Source organism: Patagioenas fasciata, chromosome 4 (genome assembly GCF_037038585.1).
Source record: "Patagioenas fasciata isolate bPatFas1 chromosome 4, bPatFas1.hap1, whole genome shotgun sequence".
Taxonomy (NCBI): Eukaryota; Metazoa; Chordata; class Aves; order Columbiformes; family Columbidae; genus Patagioenas; species Patagioenas fasciata.
In genome coordinates this window covers 36,998-47,278 of record NC_092523.1, presented here as the reverse complement: position 1 = coordinate 47,278, position 10,281 = coordinate 36,998, and the positions used below count along the sequence as shown (strand labels likewise).

General features: G+C 50.0%; 1 long non-coding RNA gene across 1 annotated transcript; it reads left to right on the top strand.

Moving 5' to 3' along the window:
* The first annotated feature begins 350 nt into the window (after positions 1 to 350).
* Positions 351 to 6,297, top strand: LOC139827957 (uncharacterized). Its single transcript, XR_011739097.1, has 2 exons — positions 351 to 612; positions 5,164 to 6,297. It is a non-coding gene; the product is annotated as an uncharacterized lncRNA (long non-coding RNA).
* Positions 6,298 to 10,281: the final 3,984 nt, after the last annotated feature.

The following is a 10,281-nucleotide window of genomic DNA, read 5'->3' as shown; positions in this document are numbered from 1 at the left end:
TTTTCTGTAGCGTGCTGTTTTTTCACTGAGCATGTTAACAATTTCTTTTTTCTTTTTAGGCGACCACATTGTTAATATGACTGAAAACAGTATCTCCAACTGCACAAAGTGAAGACCTGTCTGAGGTCCGTGGAAAGGATCCGCTGAGAATCACGAAGACCCCAGACTCAGCTATTGCCGTTGGACCGAATCGTTGCTTTACCATGTGTGGCAGAATGCAAACCCCCCTCTCTCCCCCCACCTCCTTCAATATGGAGGGAGTAGGCACATCTCCCTGTCTCTGCTACTTGAGGCTGACGGCTTCTTTTGTTTGGCCCAGAGCACCCTGGCTAGGGCCATTAGGAGAAGGGAGTGCCGAGGCGTCAGTGAGCCGCTGGGCGCCTGTGACCAGTGTGGGGGGTGTTTGGAGGCTTCAGGGGCGCCCCACACACGGTGTGGGGGTGCAGAGAAGCTTCTAGAATGCCTACAGTCAGGTCTGATCAGCCAATAAAAACGGGACTCTCGTCGAGACTGAGCCAGTTGTTGCCAGTCTCTCGGAGCTACGAGCAAGATTCTGCTGCTGAGACCCCTCCTCCCCGGGATGGAGACCCCGCTTGCCTTGCCGCCACGTGCGTAAGTAAAACACTCGCACAATTGCGAGTGTATTATAAATTTACACTCGCGGAATCGCGAGTGTACGCTTTACCTTTATCTCTCTAAGAATAATCCAGAAACCGGATTCAGGCAAGTGTGTACTCCTCTGGGACTCGAGGGTGGTTCCAGCATAGTTTTGGGTGAAGCCACGTGTATGTACTCTGTGGACCGCCTGTTGTACTAGTTGTTACCCCTTAATAATTTTCCTCAACTGATACCCGAACCTATATTTAAGTCACTTTTGGAGTGTTAAAACCCTGTTTCGCACTGGTTTAATAAAAGTTGTTTTGGACCCTGTTGTCCCTTAAATCAGCCTCGGGGTGCCTCCGTGACAATTTTGGCGCAGCGAGCAGGGTATCAGATATGGAGGAATTATTTAGAGGGTTGTTTAATGTCTCTGCAGTAACCTGGGGTCTTGCCGTAATGTGGATCGCGGTGTGTTTCAGTTTGGGTGTTTGCTTAAAGGTAGCACAGGATTTGTGTAAAATTAAGCAACGAATGGAGGAAAACCTTTCGCGGGAAAGTGAACAATTTGACTCTTTAGAGCAGGACCTTTCGCGGCAAAGTGAACAGCTTGATTCTTTAAAACAAAACCTTTCGCGGCAAAGTGAACAGCTTGATTCTTTAAAACAAAACCTTTCGCGGCAAAGCGAAAAGTTTGACTCTTTAAAGCAGGACCTTTCGCGGCCAAGTGAGCAGTCTGACTTTTTTAGGCAGGACCTTTCGCGACAAAGTGAAAAGTTTGACTCTCTGATGCAGGACTTTTCGCGGCAAAGCATACGGTCGGATTTGTTAGAACAGAGATTTGGCTTGTTAGAACAGAAAGTTGTTTTTTCGGAACAAAAACTTGAGTTTTTGTTAATTAATATGAGAACTTCCTCTAGCGTCTCCCCAGTTCAGGTGTGCCCCTCGGCCCCCCCGGTTCTCGATGAAGGGGGGGTAGAAACAAAGGACGTGCGTCCTCTTATTAGAACTGAAACACATACGGATGGACGAGGCAAAAATCCACGCACGGCTACCCATAGCACGCCATATTCAGGACTGGAGCTAGGAGAGTTACAAACTAGATTCTCACGCAAGCCGGGCGAGACAGAGACTGAATATCTTTGGCGCGTTTCACTTACCGGGGGTGATAGGATATTATTGAGTAAGGACGAGGCCACAGGCTTCTGGGGCCCAGGGGTATTTTTAAGTGATGGTCCGGATGGTAATCAGTCCATCACATCTCGTGTAGCTTACTGGGCTGGCGGTATAGATCCCAGGGAACGTGGGGAGCCAGTTGCAATTGTTGTAAAAGGCTTATCAGATCTTGCTGAGGGAGTTCAAAAGGCGGCTTGTATACAAGCAATGTATGAAAAGGGCCGGCAGTCCCCCCCTGTGGCGGCGCCGGTGGATCCGGTCCACCTTCGGCTGCTTATTAAAGGATTACCGGATGCCTTAAAAATATATGTCCAGTCCCTTAAGGAGAAAATTCAGGGGACTATTGATCGTAATAAGCAAAATCCCCGAAGTCCTCCTGAACATGTATTAACCTGGGCGGAAATTTTACACAATGTGGTTACACATGGGCGCGAGATGGGGTGGGTAGACCCAAGCGGCGGCCCGTGCAGAAGCCGGACGGTCCGGAAGACGAGCCGAGCCGAGCCTCTTCAGAGGCCGCCCCCCCCGTCCCAGAAACCGAAGCGTTTTGGCTGCCGGTCAGATCAGAGCAGCAGCTTGCAGCAGAGCAGCCTCTGGCGCCGCGCGGCTGCTCTGGGTGTGCCCCGAACACTGCTATATAAGCTTTCCACCGAGCACCTACAGGAGCTGGTGGAATACTTAGAGGGAAGATCAGAGAACAAAGAGGAGGCACCGGTAACCGTCCCCCTCCCTGAGGACAAGCGAAACATTAACCCTTTCGTATCCTCACAAAGGGAGCCAAAAAAACTAGTAGAAGCGGATGGGAAGCAGGACCGCCCCACCCGCTTTGTATTTTCTTGCCAATGGTCCAGTGATAAAGAACCATACATACATATCCCCGTTGGTCCAAGGCGAATAAGTGTGAAATTTCTAATTGACACAGGCGCACAAATCAGTGTTTTGAACAGGCGGCAAGCTGACAAACTTGGGATTAAACCATCAAGGAAAGCCATCAATATAGTAGGGGTAACAGGTGTAGCAGAGAGATGTCCTTTAGCTCGAACCCACCTTTTGCTACCTGGGGAAAAACGGACAACAGCTGTGGAAGTTGCCCTGAGTCCTTATAAGGCAAACATATTGGGATTTGATATTTTGGCAGGTAGACGGTGGTGCTTACCTAATGGGGAGATTTGGAGCTTTGGAAGCCACAGAGCGGAGGTAGCCCGTATTAGAATATTGCCACTTACCTCTGCACCCTTGCAGTTCGAAAGAACTACTGACGTTAGGATTTTGCAACTTGCTCCTGCTCTACCCACATCTACAATAACCTGTACTCCACAGTACCCCCTGCCAAATGCAGCAAAACGGGGCATTACGGAGGTTATTAATGATCTTGAAAAAAGACAAATAATTAGCCGCACCCATTCTCCCTATAATTCTCCAGTTTGGCCCGTTCGCAAGCCTGATGGGCGATGGCGCCTAACTATTGATTATCGAAAACTGAATAGTAACACTGCACCACTAACAGCTGCCGTCCCAAACATAGCCTCAGTGGTGACTGTAATACAAGCAGCAGCCCACCCATGGATGGCTGCTTTAGATGTTAAAGATATGTTCTTCATGATTCCCCTAAGGGAAGAAGACAAGCCACAATTTGCTTTTACCTGGGAAGGGAAGCAATACACTTTTAATCGGCTTCCTCAGGGGTACAAACACTCTCCTACTATTGCCCACAATGCCCTTGCTGCACTCATTGACACTGTACAGGTACCCTCAGGCATTTGCATATATCAATATATAGATGACATCTTAGTGGGTGGAAACAATAAGGAACAGGTGGGGCAAGTAGCAGAAACTCTTTGGAATTTATTAACACAGAACGGATTAGATATTCCACCGTCCAAGTGCCAGGGTCCCAGCCAGGAAGTTAAATTCCTAGGGGCTTGGTGGATAGGAGGAGCCATAGCAGTGCCTGATGATGTTCTGGCTACTATAGACAAGGGACACACCCCAAACAGCAAAGCGGACCTACAATGCCTGTTGGGTACATTAGGGTACTGGAGAAAACATATCCCAGGATTCTCAGTGATTGCCCGTCCCCTATATGACCTACTCCGAAAAAACAAGAAATGGAATTGGACTCTACAACATACAGAGGCCCTTAATGTTCTAAAAGATGAACTTAAAACCTATCAGAAATTGGGCCCACTACATCCACAAGACCCATTGAGAGTGGAATGGGGGTTTGCAGAACATGCCTCCTATTGTGCCATATTCCAAAGGGGTCCAACAGGGCCAGCTAGACCTTTGTTGTTCTCTTCCACCGCATTTAAGGGAGCTGAACAACGATATTCGGAGTGGGAGAAGGGGCTTCTCTCACTTACCCGAGCAGTTAAGGAGGCAGAGAAACTGTGTACGTCACAGGAAGTTATTGTACAAGGCCCTTTCCCTCTGTTGAATTCAATCCTTAAAGGGTTACCGCCCCCTGAGGGGGTGGCACAGAAAGCAACAGTGCGAAAATGGTACGCCTATTTAGAGGGAGTTAGCCAATTGTTGCTACTAAAGGAGGGTTCTGTAAAAGTTTCAAAACTTCAACAACCTGTGAACGCTGATCCGGCCCTGTTGAGCCTGCCTTATAAACCCTCTCCTATTAAAGAAGCACCTAAGCTAACTCAGGACTCAGACACACAAGGAGTCTGGTTCACTGATGCATCAGCCCATCGGGTAGGGACAAACTGGCAGTACAAGGCAGCAGCATTGGAGATTGCTACTGGAAAAAGAATAACAGAGGAGGGGGAAGGTAGTGCTCAAGTAGGAGAACTGCGTGCTCTTCTATTAGCAGCAGAAGGAGGAGCCTCCATGATTTACACTGATTCCTATGCAACCTATAAGGGTGCCACTGAATGGATATGCCAATGGGAATCTAACCAATGGGAAGTAAATCGCACCAAAGTGTGGAGAGCTGAAGATTGGCAAAGACTATTAGAAATTGGCAGGTCACGACCTTTGAGTGTGGGTTGGGTAAAAGGACATGCAAAGGATGGAACCCTCGCTGCCAAATGGAATCAACAAGCTGTCTTCCTTGTCAATAACCGCTGGGGAAGTTATGGGAGCCCCAAAATCAGGGCGTTCTGTCCTGAAAAGCCATTGACAGACAGCAACTTGACAACCAACACAGAGGAAGAGCATTCCTCAAAAATACAAGTGGGCCAGCCTGTCATGGTGAAATTACCATCTATTGGTATTGTACCCATGACTCTAGCAAAACCCAGAGGGTTATATGCCTGGGAAGCCCTTGATGAGAATGGGAAAACCCACCGTATTAGTGCTCGGTGGATAGTTCCAGACTACTAACCCTGAAAGCCCGGTTCCTCCTCGAGGACCGAGGTCTGTTCTTGTGTTTTCTTGCAGGGCAAAGGACAATGACGGGGTGGAAGAGGATCCAGATGCCTTGGAAACGAAACGACACCAGCAATGACGGGGTGGAAAGGGATCCAGCTATCACCAGCAAGAGATGGAAGAGAATCCAGATGCAAGCCATTCAGAAGGAAGGCAGTCACAGGAATGGAAACACTAACGAACTGTGACTGATGTTTGGGACTCAATAATTACCTTGGGCAATTGTTGATTGTTCTAATTATTTCAGTTCTATTGTTGATTGTTATTAATAACGGCGTTGCAGGGGTAAGTCAACCCATGAGATACGGTGATCCACAGTGGACATTAGGGCTCACCGGCAGAAGTGTCCCCTTTTTACTTTGGAGGCAAGAGGTGACTGCACCACCACTCCAAAGTATCAGACCATGACTGTAGTCACGGGGTGGATTGTGGCAGAATGCAAACCCCCCTCTCTCCCCCCACCTCCTTCAATATGGAGGGAGTAGGCACATCTCCCTGTCTCTGCTACTTGAGGCTGACGGCTTCTTTTGTTTGGCCCAGAGCACCCTGGCTAGGGCCATTAGGAGAAGGGAGTGCCGAGGCGCCAGTGAGCCGCTGGGCGCCTGTGACCAGTGTGGGGGGTGTTTGGAGGCTTCAGGGGCGCCCCACACACGGTGTGGGGGTGCAGAGAAGCTTCTAGAATGCCTACAGTCAGGTCTGATCAGCCAATAAAAACGGGACTCTCGTCGAGACTGAGCCAGTTGTTGCCAGTCTCTCGGAGCTACGAGCAAGATTCTGCTGCTGAGACCCCTCCTCCCCGGGATGGAGACCCCGCTTGCCTTGCCGCCACGTGCGTAAGTAAAACACTCGCACAATTGCGAGTGTATTATAAATTTACACTCGCGGAATCGCGAGTGTACGCTTTACCTTTATCTCTCTAAGAATAATCCAGAAACCGGATTCAGGCAAGTGTGTACTCCTCTGGGACTCGAGGGTGGTTCCAGCATAGTTTTGGGTGAAGCCACGTGTATGTACTCTGTGGACCGCCTGTTGTACTAGTTGTTACCCCTTAATAATTTTCCTCAACTGATACCCGAACCTATATTTAAGTCACTTTTGGAGTGTTAAAACCCTGTTTCGCACTGGTTTAATAAAAGTTGTTTTGGACCCTGTTGTCCCTTAAATCAGCCTCGGGGTGCCTCCGTGACACCATGCGAGCGACGGAACCCGACGCACCGATGCGATATTGTCAGAGTTCCCGTTGTTGTCGGCCGGGGCTGGCTTTATACCAAAGCTGCCCTGTCCAAGTGCCTAGCAACAATGTGATTGTTTGTAACATGTGCCGTGCAATAACGTGATATGCTGAGTGTACTGTCCACGCGCTCTGCACGCGCGTGCCCGGCGCTTCTTCGTTCATTGTTCCCACCTCATGGGGCTCCTTTGGTTTCTTTTGTCTCTGGCTTCACCTCTCAGCCCGACCGAGTTCATACCTGTGCAATTGTAATGCCGAAGGGCAATGCAAGATAGAAGGGTTTTTTCTGCCGTGGGTAAGCATCCGCCCCGCTTCTCAGCGTCAAGCAAAGGAGCGCGGTTTGTTGTTTCCTTTTAAACGCGGCAGTTGGAAGCCGCGCGGGCAAAGGGAGGGGCGGTCCCGGCAGGGCGGCGAGAAGGCGAGTGAGGATGCAGAGCGGGCCAATCGGATCGCTCGGGAGGGCTGGAGGGGCGGAGCGCTGCTAGACCGGGAGAGTGGCAGTTGATATGCGTAGGCAGCCAATCAGGTTGCCGGAGGGGCGGGCGTCTTCAATTTAGGCTGTTCAGGTAAGAAAGTTTGTCCTTCCTACAAGGGACCAGTCATTGGTAGGACAGAGAGAGGCTTTCAAGTGCACCATCAGAATTGGAGCAAAATTCCACTTGACGTTGCTGCTGTCGGTCTTGGCTTTCACTGGTTTCCCCACGGCTCCCTAGTGTTCGGGAGCTCAGAGTGGGCATTTTTTTTCCCCAAGGAGAGGCTCTGCTTAAAATGAGTCAAAGAAGTGCAAGTCCGTTTGTGTAACCCGAGCCTAGTCAGGTTGTGTTTTACGGGCGGTAGCTGAACCTCTTTGTGGTCAACAGCGTGGCAGTCCAAAGCAAGGGCGGGCAGGCGGGCGAGCGGCCCAGGTAAGGGAGGGGGAGGCGGGCCCGTCCGCGGGCAGGCTGTGCTTCCGGGCAGCGTCCGAGCGGGTGCCTTTGTTTTTGCAGGTGCCGCAGACGAGCTCGGAGGAGCGAAGCCGCACGCCGACCAGCAGCAGCCGAGAAGGTGAGGCGGCGGTGGGAGTTGAGGAGCCCAGTGTCGCGTGGTGACTCGGTTCAGCGTTTCCTTCTTGTTTTGCAGGCTCCTTTTTGGCCCTTTCCACTTGGAGGAGCGTTTGCGGTGAGCCGGGGTAGGGGCGAGGAGGAGCGTGGGGCAGGGGACTCGTTCCAAGCGCTACGGTTCTTTTGTTTCTCGCTGTCTTAGGCGTCACGAGCGATGTGGGTTTCTGACTGCGCCCGAGGCAGCACACGCTGAGCGGAACGCCGTGGAACTTAGCAGGAGGTGGGTGCTGCGGAAGGGGTCGGCGTTCACCCCGCGATACTGTGTGCTGGCACGGCTCGGTGAGCGTGTGTTTTCTCATGTTACTGTAGATGTTGAAGAGGAACCCGGCGATGCGGGGAGATGCCCGTTAGCGCACGTGGTGTTATGCTCTGTCGAAGATGGATTCGGTCCCTGGGCCGTCTGAAAGCTAAGTGGAGACACGAGGGCTGGGAAGGGGCTGGGAATCGCAGGGAGGGTGTTCAAGTTCCCATAGGGGAAAGAGCCATCCAGGAACAGTCCCCTTTGGGCGGTGAAAAGACCCTGGGGACTTTGCAGAGCGATGGCAGGGTGTGCCGGGCAGGGCAGCTCCAGCCTGTGTCTGTTGTCGTGTAGTTCGGGAAGCCTGCCTTGCGCCTGTCAGACGATGCTGGGGTCTCGTTGTGCTCGAGGGGCACGACAGGCATCTCGGGTGCCATCCCGGGATCTGGAATGCCGGTGCCGATTGGCGCAGCGCCAATTGGGTGCTGGTTTTCTTGTATCAGCAGCCGAAAGCATGGACGGTTCTTGTGCCTTGGATGTCGCTGGTCAGTTGTGTTTATGGCGTAGTTCTGGGCTGCATCGGCAGCTCTGCTCTCTACCCATCCAGTCTCAGGGACTGGCACTTCTTCCCAGCATCTTGAAGTTTTTGAGTCTTGCAGCAGCTTCTTGTGCTTGCGCTGTCCCTGCGTGTTTGCGCCAGTGCCATTCATAAGGGGCCGTGACGTTGGGCTCCTTTTTATTCCGGGGTTGCAGTAGAGGCTGCTCGCCTCACTGCTGCCTCTGTGCCGGTTCTTCTGATCGATGTGGGGTCTGGTCTTGGAGTTCTTCTTGTTGTTGAGCATTTTTGGTGCTGTTGTAGTGATGTTGTCTGTAACGTGCTGTGGAACTTCGGTCTGCACGTGTGCGTGTTTGGCTCGGAGCTGCTCTGCCCGGAGCTGCAGAGTCAGGGGTGGGCGGACTGAGCTCTAGGCATCCGTGGTTAATTTGTTCATATATACTAAATTGTGTATGCAGAGGTTGTTGCCATCATCTGGAATGGAGTTGCCATGGGTAGGAGGGCGGGCAGGCTCTTCACTGGTGTTTTACCGTTCACAGCCAAGAGCATTGGTGACCAATGTTTTCTGTAGCGTGCTGTTTTTTCACTGAGCATGTTAACAATTTCTTTTTTCTTTTTAGGCGACCGCATTGTTAATATGACTGAAAACAGTATCTCCAACTGCACAAAGTGAAGACCTGTCTGAGGTCCGTGGAAAGGATCCGCTGAGAATCACGAAGACCCCAGACTCAGCTATTGCCGTTGGACCGAATCGTTGCTTTACCATGCGAGCGACGGAACCCCACTCACCGATGCGATGTTCGCAGAGTTCCCGTTGTTGTCGGCCGGGGCTGGCTTTATACCAAAGCTGCCCTGTCCAAGTGCCTAGCAACAATGTGATTGTTTGTAACATGTGCCGTGCAATAACGTGATATGCTGCGTGTACTGTCCACGCGCTCTGCACGCGCGTGCCCGGCGCTTGCTCGTTCATTGTTACCACCTCATGGGGCTCGTTTGTATTTTTTTGTCTCTGGCTTCATCTCTCAGTCTGGCTGGTGACAGCTCCATCCATCTGGAAGGGGGGGACTCTGCCGGTACATCTCCCTGTCTTTTATATTTTTATGTTTTAAGATTTGCAGAACATCAGAGTAATAGAAGATGTTGGGTATTTGCAGTTGGATGTTCTCGATGCTTAAAAAGAGCGTTCAAAACAGGTCTGTTCTTGGTAATTGTAACTGTATAAATCTTAATGTTCTTACCCTGTATTTCACACTGTGTTTGTGGCGTATTGTTAATATTATATTAAATAAAATTTCCAACTGCAGTTACAATTAAACTCTTCATAACTGTGACCATGGCTAATATCGAAAAATTCAGTGCAGCTCTATTTTATGAAGTGTGATTGTCAACATTGGCTACATCTTTTGCTAAAAGTAATAACACTTGTAAGGTTAAGGGTTGTCATTGTTGCAATTGGATTTTTCTTTGTTAGGTCGCCAATGTCTGTCCTACTTTACTGGCATCCATTTTTATGGTTACTTTTAGAAACACAAGGATATCCCCTTATCCAGGTTATTAATGACATAGGACCTTCCTATCTTTGTGTTGTCACTTTAAACACACTAACCTTAGGTACATTTTCAGAAAAATCTTTGACATTTTTTATATGGTGCATAACAACAGGTTCCATTTCAGTGTTACTTTTAGGATTAAGCCAGTTCAGTACATACAATGCGTTCATAAAAGCTTCTTCTGGACTCACATCAATTCCCTCTTGTTTTATCAAAACAGACAAAACATTTTTCAGGGTGCGGTGTGCACATTCCATTATTGCTTGGCCAGTAGAATTATAAGGGACTTTGACCAGGTGTTGTACCTTCCACAAGACGAGGAAGGTTGCAAGTGTGTCAGAACGGTAGGCGGGACTCTTATCTGTTTTGATCTGTGTAGGAACACTCTTGAGAGCAAGAGATTGTAATAAATGATGCTCTACCACTTTTGCGTTTGCTGAGGACTGATGCAGCAG